The following is a 21,511-nucleotide window of genomic DNA, read 5'->3' on the forward strand; positions in this document are numbered from 1 at the left end:
GACTATCATAACCTGTGTGATCCTGTGTGTGCTTTAATCTGTCTCCTCTTCCTTTTCTGGATTATTTAGGTTTCACCCTCTCTACTCCATGTGATACTTCTGACACTTCCAATTTCTATGTTCCTCTATCACTTATGCATGAGCTTGTGACCCAGAAATCTCAAGAAGTTCCTCAACTCCAAGGCCTTTGGTGTGATCTGGTATGGTCAGTTCTATCCAAGTCTTCTCTAGGGTTTGAATAGGAATATGAAAATTGGAAAGGAGCTGATTTTAATACTGGTGAAGAAAATCAGGGCTGAGTCCTGTTTCCCTGATGTTGAAAATCTAACACCAGAGACATGCTGAGGCAAGCGTAGAAAGCAATTTTTATTTAAAGAATTGAACAAAGATAGACTTCTCTGAAGAGAAGAATCCCTAAGTTGGGTGTCTAATGAAGTGGAGGTGTCTGCCCCTTTTATACATGTTAAGTCTTATTTGTTCTCATGCTCTCTCTTCCCCCATCCAGCCTACGCAACCCAAAATGTCTAGCGATCCAAGGGCAGGAACAAAGCTTTCCAAAGGGTATAGGTCTGAAAGGAGTCACTAACTCCAGGTGCAATTTGGCAATGGCAGGAGTGCTCATTAACTCCTTGCTGGGAGGAATAATTCCTGGGAGGCAGGAAACCTTGACAACAGGTGGTGAAGGAGGGAGTACTCTATAGGTATTATTATTATTATTTTTTTTTCTTTCAAACCAGCCCTCATCTTCCCAATCTGACACAATTATTCATTACCTATACTGATTGTCCATTTGCTCCCCAGCCTCAATTTTTCTACATGGGGATATTGGGAATATATTTTTCCAGGAGATATTTGGCCCACACTAGACAATGACATCAGAGAACAGCAGACAAAATTCCCCAAGGAGAGTCTTCTAAATCTTTCCCCCCAAAACCCAAGCAGAATCAAGCTTACCAAAAAAATGTAGATGAGTTTCTGAATGTATGTCATTCATTCTACCACAACCTGGTTTTTAAAGATAAATTGTTTTTATTTCTTGATTAAAATGTCTTGCTAATGTTCTGAAATTGGGTAAAATGAGAGTGAGGAAAACCTGCTGGAGGTGGAGATATTAAAATTAAATTTTAATGAAACAGATAATGTTTGAGTGGGTGTGGGTATGTCTATAACTGAACAAAATAAAACAGTTTGCGTGGCCAGGCAAGGTGGGGAACCCCTGTAATTCCAGCAGCTCAAGAGGATTAGACAAGGGCATTCAGAGTTCAAAGCCAGCTTGAGCAAAAGGGACACTAAGCAACTCAGTGAGACCCTGTCTCTAAATAAAATACAAAATAGGGCTGGGAATGTGGCTCAGTGGTTGAATGCCCCTGAGTTCAATCCCCAGGACCCCAAAACAAAACAAAACAAAAACAACTTATGTAAGTTACCAAATAAGAAAGAGTAAAATACATTCAGGAATGCAAGCATGATGTGAATTTCTAGAAAACAGTGCTGGTGCTGGACACCTCCTTAATAGTTTTTCATAAATGTGTATCTAGTATAGTAATTTGTAGAAATGTGTAAACAAGGCCTCTGGCCTTGAGCTGGGGCTTCACAGAGATGTGTACACTTCTAAGATAAGTTACCAATTGAGCTCCATGGTAACAGCTGGCAGGGGGAGGAAAGAAAGGGGAGAAGAAGCTCTCCCCTTCTCAGGTGTTATCCTTGAAGGGTTAACTTGCCCAGAATAGTGAAAGAAAAGAGTGCTTTTATGTGAAGTTCTACAGACTGTGAACTTCTGAGCCCCTCCCCTTACATGCTGGGTATAAAATTCTGAAACTACCTGAACTCTGGGTTCAGGGGATTGATTGATTACAGCAGAAACTGGGCCCTCTGAGCCTGGCTGCAGTCAAATAAAACTGTTTCCTGCTATCTTTGGTGCCTTGTCTCATCTATCCCTACAACAGGGGAGTTAGAATTTATGAATAAATTATCAGAAAGACCTGAGGATTTAATGAGGGTATCAAAGTTATGAAAATTATATTCTTAGATGATCTTACACTAATATGATAGATAAAAATACTAAAGCAGTGAAGCCAGAATTAGACAGGCAGTCAGTATAGATAGGTAAATCGAGTCAGGTTGGATCAAGGAGGCCAACTTTGAGTGAGTCCTGGAAGTTGGAGACTGTCCCCTGAAGGATTGAAATGTTAATTCCTTCAGAGTTCTTCTTCCACCATCAAGAAACTGCCCCTGCTCCAACCTGTTGCTAAGGTAACCTGTCTCAGGAATTGCCCCTCCCTACAGGGAAATAAATTTGTTAATGTGTCCTGGGATGCACCATACTGCCCATCTCCCTTCAACCCACCTGTTTCCCACCTTTTGGCCATTCTACTGAGCATTCCTGGGCCTCATGAGCATCCCTGGGCCTAGCCATGGTACTCTGGAAGGAGAAAGATAAGAGGAAGAGGGCAGGAGAAAAAAAGGAAGCCTACGACATATAAAAATGGCTGAACACCTTGCTTCTTGAGATACCAGGATACCTGCTATGGCCCTCTTCTCCCTCCCAGGAAAAGTCTATTTTATGCCTTTTTAAATAAACCCTGTTTTATATGCTTGCCTCAACATGCTTCTCTAATGTTCAAACTTTAACATGTGAGGAAGCAGAATTCGTCACCAGCAGTATCAGCAGAAAACGACATAAAAGTCTATTGCAATTTATGTGAGAATAATAAAGGTTTAGATTAAGGTATTTGTCAGGAATTTTAGTAGGAAGTGTCTATATTATTTGGTGCCAACACCATGTGTACAGTGAAGACAAGTGTACACTAACATGACTACTGCTTCTCTTGGTTGTGCAAAACAAACTATGGTGTTATTTACTGAGATAATTGTACAAAGAAATGAAATATAAAGAATGAAGAATTGTAAATTGCAAGTGATAGATAAATCTGTTTAACTAAAAATTCTGTGTCAATGATTCTTTTTGCCACCCATCAGAACAGTCCCTGTAAATCTCCATCTAAATATATTTGACATTTCTCCAATATTTCCCCATCAGCTCTCCTGTTTTAGTAACATACCTTCAAATTTCCTTGTTTCCACTCATTCATTGGACAGTCTATAAACAACATATGTGGCATCCGGTATTCCATGAGGTGCAGATTCTGTGGTTTCCTGGCACGTTAACTTTTTTTTTTTCGGTTGTCCATTTTGCTTCCTGTAGATGATACTGATTTTTTTCTAGCAATTGCCAAACTGTACAAAATCTTGCTGTTCCTGCCAATATTCTGGATATCTCAAAAATTTCTGTTGAAGCATTATTTTGCACTAAATTCAAGTTCTATTTGATGCGGAAGTTAAAAGAAAGTTTTTTTTTTTTTTTTTTTTCACTCTGAACTTGAATCTTCCAGTTAAGTATTGAAAGGCAAGTGACTCACCAAGAGATTTTATTGGGGGGGGGGGCTGCCCGAAGGGGAAGAAAAGAATAAGAAAAGATCTGTAGCCCTGAAGGGGAAGAAAAGGAGAGGAAGAGACAAGGAGAGGAAGAGAGTAGAGAGCATGAGCTTGCAAACTTCAGTTTAAGAAGGGTTGCTTGGAGACTTGGCGGGTGCCGACTGGCAGGGTGACTCAGGAACTGGCAAGTGGACACTGTATCCTGGGGGGATTGGTTGAGAAAACTTGGCGCCCTTTGGAGAGGAGGGAGAGAGGTAAGGGATTATGTGATGTTCTTCTCAGCAGACAGAAGCTTAACTTCAGCCAGGAGAAACCTGATAGGGGAAATAAAACCAAAGGTGTGTGTCTTCCACACACCCAACAAGTATCAAAAGGAATGTTTCTTATATGACTAATGTCTTACAGAGTTTTAGTAAAAACTTAAAATTTTTTTTTCCATTTTATTTACCCAGATCTACTTTTCAAAAACCAGGGCCCAGGCTGGATAACATTTTTTATGGGTCACCAAGTTGTACCTTTATGTCATTTGATATTTTTAATTAATCATCTTGTCTGCTTGGATTTCTGTGCCTGAAGTAGTAAGTCTCACTAGAACACTTAATTGAATGGACTTCCCTTAGCACTTTGCCACAGCTGCTCAGAACTCTCCAATTTAACTAATAAATTGTCAGACACCTGAGGGTATGGCTGACTTCTTTTGACTTTTTTTTCTTGTTTTGATACTGGTTTTGGAAATCAGGATCCACCCCCCAACACACACACACACACACCATTGAAAAACGGTGAGGCAAGCATAGAAAACAAGTTTTATTTTAAGACAGAACAGAGACCTAGACTGACTTCTCTAGAGAGAAGTTGCAGGGACCCAGAGCTGGAGCCTGTGGGAGTGAAGGTGTTTTGCTTTTTTATAGACCCCCCACCTCCTTTCTTTCCTGGGGATGTGAGAAGAGGCAGGAAAGAGTAGTCCCAGGGATAATTGCTTGAGTGGAAAGTGTGATGATCCTTCCCCTCCCCCAGAGGAGTTAGCAACCTGTTGTGTTGTTGAGGGGTGGGAGGTTGTACTATTCTGAGGTTAGTGGTTAGCAACCCATTTCCTTTTCTTTGATAAGTAGTTCCCATCTTTCCAATCCAATCATATATTATCTATGCTGACTACCTGTTCTTTGTCCCTGTCTCAGTTCTAGGATATCATTCAAAATGCTTTTCCTCAATTATCTATAATGAATCCTGGCAAATAGATTTATATGTTCTATAGAATCTTAAATGGGATGTTTTTCTAGAAAAGATATGAAGAAATTATTTGGAATTAAATTAGTTTTTCTCTATTTTGCTCAAATAATCCAGTTGTCTTAAAATAATATGGGATAGGTTTTGTATAAATTTCTTCTTTAAAGAAATCTGGCTATAGTTTTAATCACCAAATCAAACTTACAATAAGGAGTTTTATTTGAAAAGTTTCTGGGATTAATAGGAGTAAGCCAACCTGTCATAGTCTGTTCAAGCTGATTCAATACTAGGTAATATACCATGTTCAAGGCACTTTACAATGCAGTGGAGATGCTGCAGGTGAGCAAAAATGGCATAAAAATAATTTAAATTTCACTTTCTTAAGAGACCAATTGCTTCCTGCACTTTGGCATACAAACAATGTTTATTTACAGAGATGATTTCAATATGGTCTAAATTAAGAATGACTTATTTGTTGTTTGCCCCTTTAGTAATATTCTCTTAGCTAGTTTATCCTTTCCTGGAATAATCTTTATTGTAAGTCTCATAGTATTATTGCCATTCATAGGTGGTAAAATTAAATCCACTCAAATATTTTTTTAAAAATAAAAGCTATCATTTAATTCAAGGTTTAATCTCCTACATTGAGACCTGTTTCACTAATTTGCTCTTTTTATCCTTTTCCCCCATTTCCAGGTGGTATAGAGTTTCAGTAGGTAGTAAAGATGGGGAACATGAAACAAAGTCCTACTTAACTTGTGCTGTTGACATCTAGTTTTAGTGTCCTGTGGATAAAGTATATTCTAAAATTCTTGCAGATGCCATCTGTTTCCATTAAGGTTTTCAGATGCCTGTCATGGGCACTGCTGAGAAAGCTACTTGGAAGAGATAATGGCAAACACAGAACTTCCTGGGATTGCCACACAGAGCTTCTGATTTTCTTCATGCTCTGGGTTAACACTTTACCTCCATTTCTGTGGAATATGACACATGCTCTGTCCCCAGCCCTGAGGTATATTATTAGCAAGATGAGACACAGAAGATGATTATTATTCCCACAATACCCAGCAAGCACTATTCCTATAAGAAGTACCAGAAGAACTTTTCTGTTCACCTTCTCTCCTGACTCAAGAACATCTAGATCAGAGATTATCATTGAGGGCCAGTGCCAGCCCCCCAACTCCCCACTTGTGCATTAACATTCTCTAGCACACCAAGACTGTTGGATCCAGGATGCAATTCCAGAAGTTCTGAAACTGGGGGCCTACCCACTCCCCCAAATGAAATAAAGTAATTTTTCCATTCAAACAAAAAAAAAAGAAAGAAAAAGGAAATTCTAAATATGTTTTTGTTTTGTGAATTGTTTTGAGAGTTTTATTTTATACTTTCTCTGGGTGAAAAATATTTAACTGTGGTTTTCTTAAAGTGAGAAATTTCATCTTCTGGAACAATGTGAATTGGATATGGCCATACTTCCATTTCCCAACTTCAGTGGCTTCCCTCTACTCTTAGACTGAAATTGGATTTCCTTGCCACTGTCTCTGAAAAATGTTATCTGCCCCTGATACCCTCCAACTATAATAGCTGCCTCTTTACTCACTTTATTTGTGGTCTATGGACAATGCTTTTTCTAAAATATCACAGAGTATTCTCAGTCAATTTACCTGAGTTTCCAGCAAAATGTGAATATATTGTTTTTGATTTTCCATTTGGATGTGGATTCTTCTGTGTCTGTATTTTTTTAGTTATCAATATGCCAGACCTGGAGGACTGCTACTACCACCGTCAATGCAAATGCATGTCCCTAACTCAAATGTATAGAAGCAGAAATTGTGGGGATAGGACCCAACATTCTGAGACCTCACAAGTCCTCCAGGTGATTCTAGCATGAGTCAAATGTGAGAACTTTTATTAGAATATTAGAGACAATTCTTATACAAAAAATATACAATTTATTAAAAAAAAATACAATCATTAAAGGACTAAGTAATGTCAGCAACTACTACAGCCTAAGGGAGAAAAGAACTATGACTCACAAAGAAGAAGAACAATACTCAAATAACACAAGAAAAAACATAATTACATGTTTTAATAATTTTGTATAAAAGCATGTACAAGTTGCTAAAGTTTTTGAAAAGTGTAATTTAATGGTTAGAGGTGTAGTTCAGAAGTAGAGTGCTTGCCTAGCATGTGCAAGACCCTTGGTTCAATTCCTACTTTAGCAAAATATATATAAATAAAATGTAATTTAGATTCTAAGATCAGAAAAAAAAAGTTGTTCTAGGAACTTATACTTCCCAGATGACCTGAAAAATGAACCCAAACTCCCCAGCAGTAGTAATGGAGCACTAGGAAAAGAGACCTTTCAATAAGAAGAACATAAAAAAAAAAAATGTTAAAAAGCTCCCACTTATTGTAATGCATTCTGCTGTCATATATAAATAAAAAAGGAAAAATAATAATTAATTATTAAAAATTCATCAGCATCAGCACTGTCCTTATCACCAAGTAAGTCACTGGGAATGTCACAACTTGCAGAGCCTCAGCTCATGTGAAAAAAAACTGTGTATCTGTCAAATGACATTCCAGGGGTTTATTGCCCTAACTAGCTACTACTGCCTCAAGGAATCATTTGTACTTGAATACAATTTGCTAAAAACTTAATTTGGCTCTTCTTCATGATGCTTTTGAGAGACTAAATTGCAATTCACAAAGACAATTATTAAGGTCTGAATAGGAAGTGTTTAAAGATATCATGTTCACATTCAAGCATTTTTGGGATTGGTCCATTAAACAGCAGTCTTGAATATGACTGGTATTACACCTGTAATACCAGCTGTTCAGGAGGCTGAGGCAGGAGGATTGCAAGTTCAGAGCTAGCCTAAGCAATGGCAAGGTGCTAAGCAAGTCAGTGAAACCATGTCTCTAAATAAAATGTAAAAAGGGACTGGGGATGTGGCTCAGTGGCTGAGTGCCCCTGACTTCAATGCCCATTACCAAAATTAACAAAACAAAAAAACCTCTGACTTGAGAGACATGTCTTCTCAGAAAATGACATTTAGTGGTTAACGTGAATGACTGCCTAGATTCTATGTGCAGGGTATAGACAACGACAATTCCCTTTACCTCATTTGGGACAACTCAGAAGGCCACCTAGTCTCTAGAGTTCGGGGGAAGTTTTTGTTTTAAGTGCACCTCATTGAATTTCTGCCTAATCCTGCTTCTTCTTTCACTTTCTCAAAGCTTCAAAGGAACTTCATAATAAAGCTCCTGAGTCCATGTCTCTTTCTCAGTATCTATCCCCAAGGAAGCTGACCCCAGAGAGCAATATGGCCATTGTAATTCCAGAGTATTTAGAAAGGGGTAAAGTGGTCTCAGATGGGCCTGGGCAGTTAGACAAATAAAGCTCAGATTAAATATAATGTGTTTGATTACAGTAAGCGCAATAGAAGTCCTTAAAGAATTTTAGATATGATGAAGATGATCATTCTGGCCACTGAAATAGGGCCCAATTATCTTCCCCTTGCTAATATGAAATAAGGGATTTGGCTTTCTTTTCTCTCATGGTGATATTCTAATCTTAACACTACATTGTCTTTCATCTTTAGAGTTCTCAATCACTGCCTTTCATAGAACAAGAATAAAATTATGTTGTAAGTGAGATTTTTAAGTTCCTTGAGACTTTTCTAAGAGTCTAAGTTTTCTAACTGAATTCTCAGGAACAATTAGCATGATTCTGAATACATAGTAAATGCTCAATACTGAAGTTGAATTAAAAGTTGCTCTTGGCACATGAGCTGCAAGAAAGGCGTTGGCTTTCCCTAGGCTGCCTCATCTGTCCTCATTATTTTCGAGTGTTCGTCACAGCTGCCTGCAGTCAGCTCTTTAGGCTTGGCAAGCACAAGGACTGGATGTATCAACATACTAAGAATAGATTTGTCTCAGGGGAACAGGCTCACATTAACCAAATCCCCAGAGACAGATGTTTAATGCCTGAAATCAAAGGTAGATCATCACATTTTCTCTTCTTCAGCAAACTACACTGAAAGCTCAAATATGACTAAGATGGTGCACGTACATATGTTAGACTAAAAGTCAAATTACAATCAGAAATGTGTTTGGTAAGCATCGAATCAGAAAAAGAAAGTCACTATGTGATTTGAATATGTGAAAGCATCATTTCACTAATGTAACCTGATTCATATATATCTCGAATAAGTATTTTTCTCCCTTCTTAAAACTAGAAAACAAATATCTTGGTTCTCCAATAAACATGCACAAAGTTTATTTTCTTGGTGTTTCTAGCATCAAGGAACCATCTTCAAAGAAAGACACATTTTCTTAATGTTAATTACTTTACTGAGATGGTAGTTAATTCCTCCTAGAGTACTCATATGCTTTTAGAATAATTTTCTACTATGTCTGATAAGACTGTATATAAATGATTTATTTTATTTCTGTCATATGAAGGTAGTGGAACTTTTCTGTCAGATTAGAGCTTATTTTTACTATTTTTAACAATTGTATATCAGATAATACTTCATGAAAGCCTTGTGAGTGAGGATTTGAAGTAGGATATAATGTTGGGTAAAATTTGGTTTCTTAATATTATTGAGTATAATATTTTTCAATATCACTTAATTTAATATTACAGAATATTCCCTATTTGTTAATATTGTTACTAAATAGATTGAAAATAACCTTTCTGTAGAGTAACACAATATTTATTGAATATTATCTCAATTTGTTAAAAGAACTGTACAGAACTAAGACAAGGCTGAGAAATATGTGTAGGTTAAAAATACAGATTCCAGAAATTTTTGAAAATTTAAAAAATTGTACTGTGGATCTTCTTTGCTTCTAAGATTCCTTCCACAACAAAAGTGAGGAAACTGACCAGGTTCCAGTATAGTGTATATGTTTTTTCAGGATAATAATTAAATTATTTAATGCAGTTCCCCTTTTCCCAGGTTATATATACATAAATTCATGCATCTGAGCTTAGACAAGATGTTTCATTCTCAATTAGATCAATAATGAATTCTGACAAGTGCAATATTTCAATGATTAATTTTAATTTGGTCCAGAGATTAAAGGAAGAAAAGAAGTCCCTGGTGAAAACAAAGCATTAGGAGGAATAGCTATATGGTATAGTTAAAAAAATGAGAAATTAGTCTAGTTCGGTGATGAGAGGGTAATATGAAATTACTCAGTGTTTCTGATATAAGAGTCCTCATTTATGAGGAGAAGGTAATAACACATGGCCCCCACCAGACAAGTAGCTTATAGAGGTTAATTGAAATAATGCATGCAAAAGAAGAGGCATGTGAAGCTACTTAAGTTTTACTATTAATACTTAAAAGTATTGTAAATATAATTACAATATTCATAAATTTTACTAATAAAAATGATATTCAATCAAGACATCTAGACAAGACAACTTTGGTCATATTTGGTTCCAGGAAAGTTAGATAAAACAGAAAAATAAAAAATTAATATATATCCACTTTCTTCTCAATCATCACTGACAAGTATTTGAACATTAAGCTTCTTGCTTTTTTATACTTGCAAAATCAGGCATATTTAAGATAAAAAGACAGAATAGTTTTTAAGTTTAAAATGTTTTGTTGTTTTGTCATAGTTTTACTTTGAAGACACCTTTATTTCTTTGGCCCTCCATTTTCTGCAGGCACAGGCACAATGATGTCAACTTTAATATAAATGTAGAACAGATTTGTTTTATGTAACTCTGCTGCCAAATGTACTGGATGCAAAGCCTTTCCTTCTTGGTTCACTGCTTATGTATAATGCAAATGCTATGATAGCTCAGCAAGATATCATAAGGCATAAATGTCAGATTGATTCAATTGATAGTATTTATAATGTTGGATTCTTTTTTTTTTTTTTTTGCATTTGAAAGCACAGATGATGAGATGTTCAAAACATGGCTGAGTCAAGCAGCAACCTCCAATAGAAACAGTCCATCAACAGCTCCATGTAATTATTCCTCTAGTTTCATCTCACATATCCACAGCCAAAAACTACTTTCTAAACACATTTCAGCCCACCACTCTGCTGCTTACAAAGCTACAATTGGTTCAAACTGCTTACCACTTCAAGTTACAAATCCATCTTTCATTTATTCATCAACTCAACAAATGTTTATTGCACTTGTGCCCTAGAAAGAAGCTGTTCTAGGGGCTGTTAATACTCAATATTTATGTCCAACAGACTTGCATTCTATATATCAACTTCTCCAGAATTTTTATCTAGTACACTTAATTTAATTCTATTATGGAAAGGATATTTGTTTCTTTGTGTATCCTGACATTTTTTTTTCTCCTCCTACTCAAACTACTGGATTCCTGAAATATGGCTCATGCTGGTGTCTACATAATTTTTAGGTCTTTACTGAGTACCTAATGAACATTTCTTTTTTCTTTATTTGAGAAATAAATTGCATTTCTTAACTTTATTATTCAGGTTGAAAACTTAATAGTTAATGTATGACCTGCTCTTTGTGGGAAAAACAACTGAATTGATCATATAAACTGATTATTTCTGCCAATAAATTTATTTTTTTTTCAATCACCATTTTGTTTTCATGCAGATTCAAAAATCCATTCATAGGCCAATATGAGAAATTAAAGAATATGTAATGTGAACATATATTTTACAATTACTAAAGTGTATGTAAAATGGACCATTATTAAACCTTTTATGAACATTTCCCTATCACAAAAATTGCTCAGCATGCAACAAACCTATCTAAACCTATATTGATATTGATTTTCGTTTTCAAAATTGAGCATATAAATGCATAGAATGTACAAACCACTTCAAGAAGAATGAATAAATATAAATTTTATTTTTCAAAATATTGAATTTTTTTTTTGCATTTGGAAGAAAATAATAAGCAATTGTTTGAAACAATGAAGTTCTCATCTAATTCTAATGTTTATGTGTTAGAAAATTATTAAAGACATATATACACAAAAGTGAATATCTGACCCTGGTGTCTACATCTTTATCCTTGAATTTGTAATGACATAATAAAATTTAAAATAGTTTTAATAATTTTTGACTATAATACATCTTCAAAGGAACTAAAGTGTGCAGTCTGATTCATGACCATTTTATAATTTTTATTTGCACTTCTTTCTTGTAAGTTATATCATTGTCAACATATAGCCTAACTGGAACTTTCCTGTTAAATTGAGTCACTAGGCAGATATTAGCTACAGAAGAAAGTAGAAATGAGGTAAGAAAGTTAAAAAAAAAAGTGTTGTGGAGTTAATTTACCATGGAATTCTTTATTGGTAGAAAATTGCCAGCCTAAAAGACATACTAACTTTTCTAAAGCCTTGGTTCAAGGATTTTTATTCTATTGTGCTTTTAAAAACATTCCTTGCAGCATTTATAGTACATTCTATCTTCCAAATAGTTTGAAACTGTCAACAAGCTAGTCCTCACAACACCCCTTTGAGGCAGGTAACCATTATTATTCTCATTTTACACTTGGAGAAAAAAATAGTAAAATGTTTGAAAAAAAGAACAGTTGGTGACTCAACCACATGGTGAAGCTGAATTCTACCCTATTACACAGGTCAATCTTTAACCAAAGTCTTATTCTACTAGTTACAACCCTTATAATTATATAGATTTAGTCTATTCAAATATTAGTGGATAATAATTGAGTAACTACTTCATACAAACACTTATTTTCTGGATAGACTTTTCTGCTATCCACTAAGAACTTCAAAATGAATAGACATGTATACATGAGCACACAAACACAGAAAGGCACGGGTGCTGAGGTGAAATGGAAATCCATAATTATCATTCTCAGCAATGTATTTTAAGCAGCAGAGCAAGATGTGGTGATTCAAAAGAAAGATATTCTTTCTATTTTCTTTTTATTTCTTTATTTGCTTTAATTAGTTACACAAGAAAGATATTCATTCTACCTAAAAGTGACCAAAGAAAGTCTTAATGATTAAGTATTTTTATACTACCCTTCAAATACATATTGTAAATTTTTCTCCTTAACTCCAAATACCTAAATCATTTCATCCAATTATTCTGTTAATAAAGTTAAGCCCCCTTTATTTTTCTTCTTCATATTTGCCAAAGGCAATTTCTAATAACCAAATTTATGTTGTTCTAGTCATATTTGTTATTAGACAAATTTAGAAAACTGCCGCAGTCTGGCCGGGCACAAATCACGAGCCACTGAAGCAGGAACAAACTTTATTTTTAAACTGCAGGAAAACACTTCACATAGCTCCCGGGGAATCCTCCCGAACGCCACGAGGCTTGTCCAGGAACCCCCAGCCGGAAATATCTCTCCCAGAAATCCCTCCTCCTGCACTTCCCCAACCAATGGGAACTCTCGGGGAATCCCCGGAAATCCCCACGAGAACTCCAAAATAGTGCGAGAACTCAAAAGTTGCTGCAGAGGCGGATAGTAATGCCTCGCCTGTCAATCAATACTGTTGGCAAAATGCCAGGGGCCATACAGACTCGGCCGTGGCTCTCAGCAGAAAACTGGATCTTGGATGATAAAAATCTAACTTATTTTCCTTGACAAAGTCACCCTGTTCTTTTTCTTTGTCTCCAGTTTCATTGGTCCTTGCTCATTTAAAAGCACTGGGTGCTCTCACCTTGTGCTTGTGCATGCCTTTATTATATCACTTTTAAACTGTACTGGGATTATTTGTTTACTAGTTCTTTCCCAATCTAATCTACTAGACATAGACCTTTCCACAATTTCCTCCCATAATAACTTAAAAAATAGCTATGTCATATTAACTTGAAGATTGAATAATCCAATGGAATGCAGAAATTTTGTGCATTTCAACATGTGTGAACTATTCCAAATAAAGGTCCTCAGAGATTTTAAAAATGATGGAATTAGAACACAGCATATAATTCTCCTTTGTAGGAGCTCTGGGTTTGAGTAGAGGAAAGAAAAGACAAGGAGAAGAGGTTACTTGGGATCAGGTCATACAGAGTTTTGCAAAGGTGATCTCCATTCATAAGTTTTCATTTTTTTATGACCCATCCTCTCATTTACTTTAATTATATTCCTGAGAACACAAGCTATACTAGGAGATTTGCAGCCATAATTATATTATTCTCCCAACCATGCATTCCTCCTTTGGTTTGGTAAATATTTCTTAGATATGGCATCAAAATTATCCATGAAAGAGCAAATTGATAAATTATACTTTAACATTTTAAAAGATCCCTCAACAACATTATTTAACAAATGAAAAGACAAGCTACAGTTGGGCATGGTGGCACATGTCTGTAAACCCAGCAGCTAAGGAGGCTGAGGCAGGAGGATTGCAAGTTCAAAGCCAGCCTCAGCAAAAGCAAGGCACTAAGCAACTCAGTGAGATGCTGTCTCTAAATAAAATACAAAATAGGGCTGGGAATGTGGTTCAGTGGTTGAGTGCCCCTGAGTTCAATCGCTGCTCCCCCTCCCTGCAAAAAGCCACAGTATGGATAAAAATATTTATATGTGTTTGCAAAGGATTTGTATTTGGAAAAAAAAATGGTACAATGTTATATCAGCAGATCAATATTTAAATATACATTTAATCAAAGAAGATATCTGATGTCAAAAGGACTGTGCAAAGACATTTGACTCCATTATTCATGAGGAAATTGTAAATTAAAAGTACAGTGAGAACCACTCGACAGCTATTAGACCTATAACTTAGAAAAGAGAAACGAACTCTCATACCCTGATATAGAAAGGAATATTATCTTCTTTTTGCTGCCTCAAGAAATTGAAACAGTAGCCTAACACCCTACATAAGTTGGCACATTTATGATAATTAATGAATCAAATGTAGGATTAACTAATGTTTATATTTTATTAAGATTTCAACAGTTTTCTTTAATATCTTTCGCAGCACCTCATGCCATCCAGGTTATGTCATTTAGTAGTCATGTCTTGTTAGTCTCCTTAGGTTTTGACAGTTTCTTAGACTTCATGTTTTAATGACCTTGACATTTTGATCATTAGTGGTCAAACATTTTGTAGAGTCACTCTTAATTAACAATTATATGATGTTTTTCTTATGATTAGACTGTAAGGGGAGAACACAGCTATAAAAGACCATTCTCATCACATCAAATTAAATCTCTGTAGTATATGATTTAGCATAGTTGATGTTAATCTTGATCCCCAGGATTTATGTAGTATTCTTAAAGTTCCCCCACTCTCTGATAACTTTTTTTCCTCCCTTCTTTCTATCATCTATTGTTGGAAGAAAATCACTAATGTAACCTACATGTAAGAAATAAGGAGGTATGCTCTACCTCCTTGAGAGGTGGAGAATCTCCAAAGATTATTTGGAATAATATGCTTTTAAAATAAATTTGTGATATTTTACCTTATTTATTAAAATATTTTCTTCCTTTTTTTTTTCTCTCTTATGCTTGTAGGACTCCAATGACACATACGTTGTAATACTTAAGATTGTTACACACATCACAGAAGCCTTATTTTACTTCAATTATTTTTTTCTTAAATAGACTAATTGATCAATCAGTAAGTAATTGATCAATCAGTAAGTACACTAATCTCTGCTGTCTCGTATGTAGATTTAAAATAACCTAGAGATTTCTTTCTTTTTTTTGTTTCTTTTCACTCAGTAATTACCATATGTTTTCCATTTTTAGTATCATTCTGTTGAAATTTTCTGTTAAGTAATTATCAATATATTTAATTTTAATTATTTGAATATACTTATATACCCACTTTGAATACTTTTATTAGTAAATCCAATTATCTGTGCTGCTGGAAATCAGTTTCTACTGACTGCATATATTCTTTAGTGTGTATTAGATTTCCTGTTTTGCTTTTACCTCTTATAACTGAAAATGTGTAATTTTAGATAATATGATCCACGTAATACATGTGGATTTTGTTTTCATATTCTTTAACTATCTCACGTGGATTCAAACTGTAGAATTATTTTCCCCATGTTGTATAATTGCTGAAGTCTTTGTCCTGTTTTTCTTCTCATTATTATTGTTTTCTTTTAACTGAACTTACCTTTGATTATCTGCTTAGTGGTCACCCAATGATTGGGTCAGAGAAACACATTAAGTCTTCTTGTGGTTCTCATTATCAGGATCTTTTTGCTAATTTTCTGAGGGTTATCCCAAGTGGGACTGCTATCTTAAGACAGTTTTTTTTTAAAAAAAATCACATTCCTGTATAACTACTATTTGTCACATTTATTTATATATTTATTTATGGATTTTATCATGCTGGGAATCAAACCCAGGGCCTCATTTCATACAACCTAGGCATTTGTTCTACCACCAAATTACATCCCCAGTTACATGAAAACACTTCTGAAGTCTGGGCTTCCCCACAAATCAATTGTACTTCTCTAGAGCAAAGGTTCTGATCTCCTTCTCCTTTAGTCTTTATCCCCAGTCATCTGTAACTTCATAAAGAAACTTTCTTCCAGCTGAACTAGAGATGCTAATGAGAGCAGCAGAAGGCAAGATCCATCAGAGAACTGGTCTTATCCAAAGCTCTGTTAGTTTTCAAAAAATAGTTTTCTCTCTATTATTGGACTTTTGCAATTTGCATAGCCTGAAAGAATACTTCTTCAAAATTTTGCCCAGGGTTATTCTTTGAGTGTTTGTAGTAAAGATTCACAATTATCTTCACATTGTCTTCTTAAAATTTAGTTTTAATTGACAAAATTAAATATGTGTATTTATGGGATTCAATGATATATTTTGATCAAAGTATACATTAGAGAAAGATTCAGTGATACTAGTTAATACATTCGACACCTCATCAATTTATCATTTTTTGTGATAAGAATGCTAAAAATCTATTTTGGCAATTTAAAAATATACGTTATTATTGACTATGCTCACTGTACAGATCACAAAATGTTCAGTCTGGTTGAAACTGTACGCTTTGATCAAAATCTTTCTTTTCCTTGTTACTCTCATCACTACACTCAGGTTCTGTTATCTACCTTTCTACTCTCTGCTTCCATGAGATCAATATTTTTAGATGATACATGTAAATGACATTGCACAGTATTTCCTACATCTGGCTCAGTTCATTTAGCATAATGTCCTGTGGTTCCATCCATATTGTCTCAAATGGCAGGCTTTCCTTCTTTGCTAAGGCTGAATATTTATTTGTGTATAACACATATTCTTTGTCCATTCATTCATTAAAGACCAGATTTCTAAATTATGAAAATATACATCTCCATGACTTAACAACAACTGCAGCTCATGTAAGGTATGATTTATAACTGAACATTAATAACACATTACAGAGTATTTTTCCAGACTACAAATTATTTTAACTTATTTAGTTGAATATCCCAATTATTGATTTATTAATAAGTTGCTTATTTATATTTGTTATGAGAACTCAGTAACTGAGGAATCCATGTTAGTTTTATATTAAATAGAGCATATTATGTATTTTAAAATATTTATTTTTGATTGGTGCATACGTGAGTATAGATATGCTCCAGAAATGTTGATGAGTAGGTGAGAATATGAAACACAAAATTCAATTTATATAATTCTAAATGACAAGAAAATATGATTTATTACTTCAGTCCTCTGTCATTTATAAATTTGCCTAGAACAATGGCACTTGAGTAGGACAACCTGCTCAATTTTTGTTTTTAAAATATATTTTCATTGTCTAGGTGAAAAACTCTCATGACAAATAAAACATTTTATGTCAAAATAATAAAAGTTTTATACCCAACCATAAAGTTTGAGCAAAAACATATGTTTTAGTAATATGTATAAGATGCATATGACTATTACATTAAATGCTTTATATACTTCAAATAACTCCTTATTTATAAATTTATTTGAGAATATCTCATGTTTTTCTAATAGCATTCTGTTAATAATGAAATGTCACTTTATAAGCAGATTTTGGGAGTGTGTATGAATACATTTGATTTATATGGGTATATAGAAGAACATCTGCTTCTTTATGGATTTTAGGGTTAATTAACAATCCATAATGATGAACAATTCATTCAATTAATAGCTAATAGCAATGCTATATGGACAGTTTTTTTTTTTTATTTTTCTTTTTAAAATTTTTTCTTTAGTTGTAGATGGACACAATCATTTTATTTTATTCATTTGTTTTTATGTGGTGCTGCGGATTGAACCCAGGGCCTTACATATGCTAGGCAATTTCTCTACCACTGAGCCACAACCTCAGCCAACAGTTTTTTATTTATTTATTTTTAAATTTTTTTTTAGTTTCAAATGGACTTTTATTTTATTTGTTAATACGTGGTGGTGAGGATCGAACCAGTGTCTCACACATGCTAGGCAAGCACCCTGCCACTGAGCCGCCACCCCAGCTCGAGTTTTTTTATTTTTAATAGGACATATTTAAAATACAATTAGTTCAGTGCCACATTGTAAGCAATCTGACAACAAAGAAATATTCCCTTCATGAAAACTGTATGGCTTCAAATTATCTGTATCTGGGGAATAAGAGTTTGAATGCTTTGCTTTGTACACTGACTTGATCTCAGTAAATCTGAACAGGAATTAAGTTCAATGTAGGATCATATGGGTTGCTATTCCTCAGTAAAACTGTTCCTCCCCCCCAAAAAATGTGAGATAAACCATTTACTCAAATATATATTTTTTTCTATTTAAAAATCAAGATATTCTTTATAATTTAAAGTTTCCTAGGGCTATAATTGGTCGCTTTTTTTCCTCAGAGGCAATCAGCATTCAACCAAGAGCAATTTCGATTAAATACAGATTATGTAAAATATGTGCCCAAGATGAAAAATAAAAATGTGGCTAAGAATAGGAGAATAAGCATAAAGGACACTGTATGATACAGCTGAACTCCTCTGTATAAAATGATGTAGGAGTTCAGGAGTAGATCATCTGAGAACCGAGGGAGAAGAAACTGTTCAAGCAAAATGGCAGTAGGGCCAAATTACTTTTAAGAACAAGAATGTCTGTGAGTGTGAGCCCTAAGAGGTAAATGTCTTCCCTAGGTGAAGAGGACTATAACAAAGTTCAGGTGAGCTTGGTGTTATGGCTTCTGTAGTCTAGGCAGTGAGACTACCCTGACTTCCAGGTAACCCTGGCTCTTGGGGCAAGCTTCACAGGAGGACCCAACCCTGAGGATACCTATGTCCACCTGTGGCTCCCTCCAATCCAACAGCACCCACAAGGTAGTATGTTGGGACATAATCTATGTTGTTAATGGGTGATGCTTTCCTGGCTCCTGATCTCTGAATGTAATAACAAATGGAGGGCAGTGGGTAGTGAAGAAGGTGTGTGAATTCTCTGAGGGAAGATTTTATACCTATTCTTGGGAATAGCTCATGATGAAAAGAAGAAACTGGGAGGAAAATTACCACTAGATAGGGAATAGGGGTGGGAGGGAAAGGGAGGGAGAAGGGGAATAGCTAGGATGGTGGAAGGAGACCCTCATCATTATACAAAATACAAGTATGAGGGTGTGAATTTGGTGTCAACATACCTTATATACAGAGATATGATAAATGGTGGTATAAAGGTGTATTAAGAATTGTATGCAAAAAAATAAGAAAGCTCATGTATAATGGCATAATTTGGTATGAACATACTTCATATACAGTTACAAAAAATTGTGCTATGAATGGATAATTATGAATGTAATGTACTCCACTATTGTCATGTATGTAAGAAATAAATAAAAAAAGAAAAAAATATTAAAAAAGAAGAAACTGAAGTGCAAATGAAAAATTCTTGTGAACTTCATTTCAAGAGATAGCATTTCTCAAATGACCCACAAAAAGATATTTTATATATATACATATATATATATATATATATATATATATATATATGTGTGTGTGTGTGTGTGTGTGTGTGTGTGAGAGAGAGAGAGAGAGAGAGAGAGAGAGAGAGAGAGAGAAATGCTGAGAAATTCAAGGTTAAATACAGCGGACAGTCACTTATCTTTGTTTTTCCTTAAAAATCTCCACTAAGATGACAATAAATGAATAAACAAATACATAAACACTGAAAAACAGAGAATGAGAGTGAAATTATAGTGAAGATATTGCTATTTGGAGACTGAAGATGGAAAAGGCAAATGAAAACTGACATACTAATGAGGAATGAAGGCCAAGTCTGTAGCATAAAACAAACAAGAAATGAATCTGTTCAAGGAGCCAATTGCTGTACCTCTTCTAGGACAAAATAGGTTAAAAATAGAAGTGCTTTAAGGTTTTCAGAAACTCGCAGGCTCCCAGATCTCTTTTCCACCTCAGTGGAAAACTGTAGCTTTGCTTTGTTTATTTGAGATACCAGGAAAAAGAAAGAAAAAAGAGTGAGTTGCTGTATCGGAAAGGGAAGTTAAATGAAAATTAAAATAGCCAGTGATGAGACTTCCCTTACCCTCCCAGGATACTAGCATCCAAGACTATATACTTAGGGACAACAGGTGGATAAACACTATTTAGATTGTGTAAGATTAACATATGAGATGGTTCCTCATGTATGAAGAACTGTGATCAATAGTTCTGTGCGTAATTCTTTAGTGAACATCCCAGGGTCACTTAAAATAAGAAAAAAATTTCCAACATTAAAGACAGGAAACATGAAAAAAAAAAAAAAAAAAAAAGAAAAAGTGCAAAGAAGAAAATGAGGTTGATGAGAAGGATAGAAGATGAACACCAAATAAAAACAAACCAAAATCTCTCAAGACAATAAACCCCAAATAGTGAAAGACATAAGATCTATATTCTATGCGATAAAAGAGGGAAAATAGAAAGAAAAGGAGAGCAAACAAGTACATAAAGAGATTTTTAGAGAAAAAAATTTAAAAAAACTAAAAATGGAGAAGAGAAAATTATCAAAGAAATAATAAAAACTTACTAATACAAAGAATGTGTTTTTAAATTATGAAGGTCCAAAAAGTATAAAACATTGACTGTAGAGACTTATATGAAAACGAGTTAACTGTGAAATTCCAGGATACTGTTGACAAAGAATTTCTTAATACCTTCAGATGAAAAAAAAAAGTCCAGTACATAATATAAAAGCTCAGGATTGCATGAAATTACTATATAGAGGAATTGAAAGTTACATGTAATGGCAATGCATAAATATTCCTTCTTTGTTTATTTTATTTGTTCTTTGTATTTATATATGACAATAGGGTATATCTTGACATACTACTACAAACATGAAGTATGTTTTATTCTAATAAAATCCCAGTGTCTTGTGGATGAATATGATATGGAGATTCACTGTGGTATATGTATATACATAGGAAAGTAATGTTAGATTCATTTCAGTATCTTTTCTATTCCTATCCCCCCTCCTTTCCTATAATTTATCTTGTCTAATCCAATGAACTTCTATTCTTACCCTCTACCCCTTATTATGTGTTAGCATCCACATATCAAAGGGAACATTTGACCCTTTTTTTAATTTTTGAGATTTGCTTAATTCACTTAGCCTGATAGTCTTTAGATACACTGATTTACCACCAAATGTCAGAGTAATCTTTTATGGCTCAGTAATATTCCATTATGTATATATGTCACCTTTTTCTTATCATTCATCTGTTGAATGGCACTGAGATTGGTTCCATAGTTTAGCTATTGTGAATTGAGCTGATACAAACACTGATGTGGCTGGGTCATTGTGGTATGCTGCTTTTAACTCCCTTGAATATATACCTAGGAGTGGTTTAACCAGGTGAAAAAGTGTTTCCTTTCCCAGTTTTTTTTTGAGGAATCTCCATATTGCTTTCCAGAGTGGTTGTAAAAATTCATGGTCCCACCAGCAATGT

General features: G+C 34.6%; 1 non-coding gene across 1 annotated transcript; it reads left to right on the top strand.

Moving 5' to 3' along the window:
- Positions 1–5,482: 5,482 nt before the first annotated feature.
- Positions 5,483–5,563, top strand: LOC114106396 (small nucleolar RNA SNORD35). The gene has a single exon (XR_003585181.1). It is a non-coding gene; the product is annotated as a small nucleolar RNA SNORD35 (small nucleolar RNA).
- Positions 5,564–21,511: the final 15,948 nt, after the last annotated feature.

The sequence above is a fragment of the Marmota flaviventris genome, chromosome 8 (genome assembly GCF_047511675.1).
Source record: "Marmota flaviventris isolate mMarFla1 chromosome 8, mMarFla1.hap1, whole genome shotgun sequence".
Classification (NCBI taxonomy): Eukaryota; Metazoa; Chordata; class Mammalia; order Rodentia; family Sciuridae; genus Marmota; species Marmota flaviventris.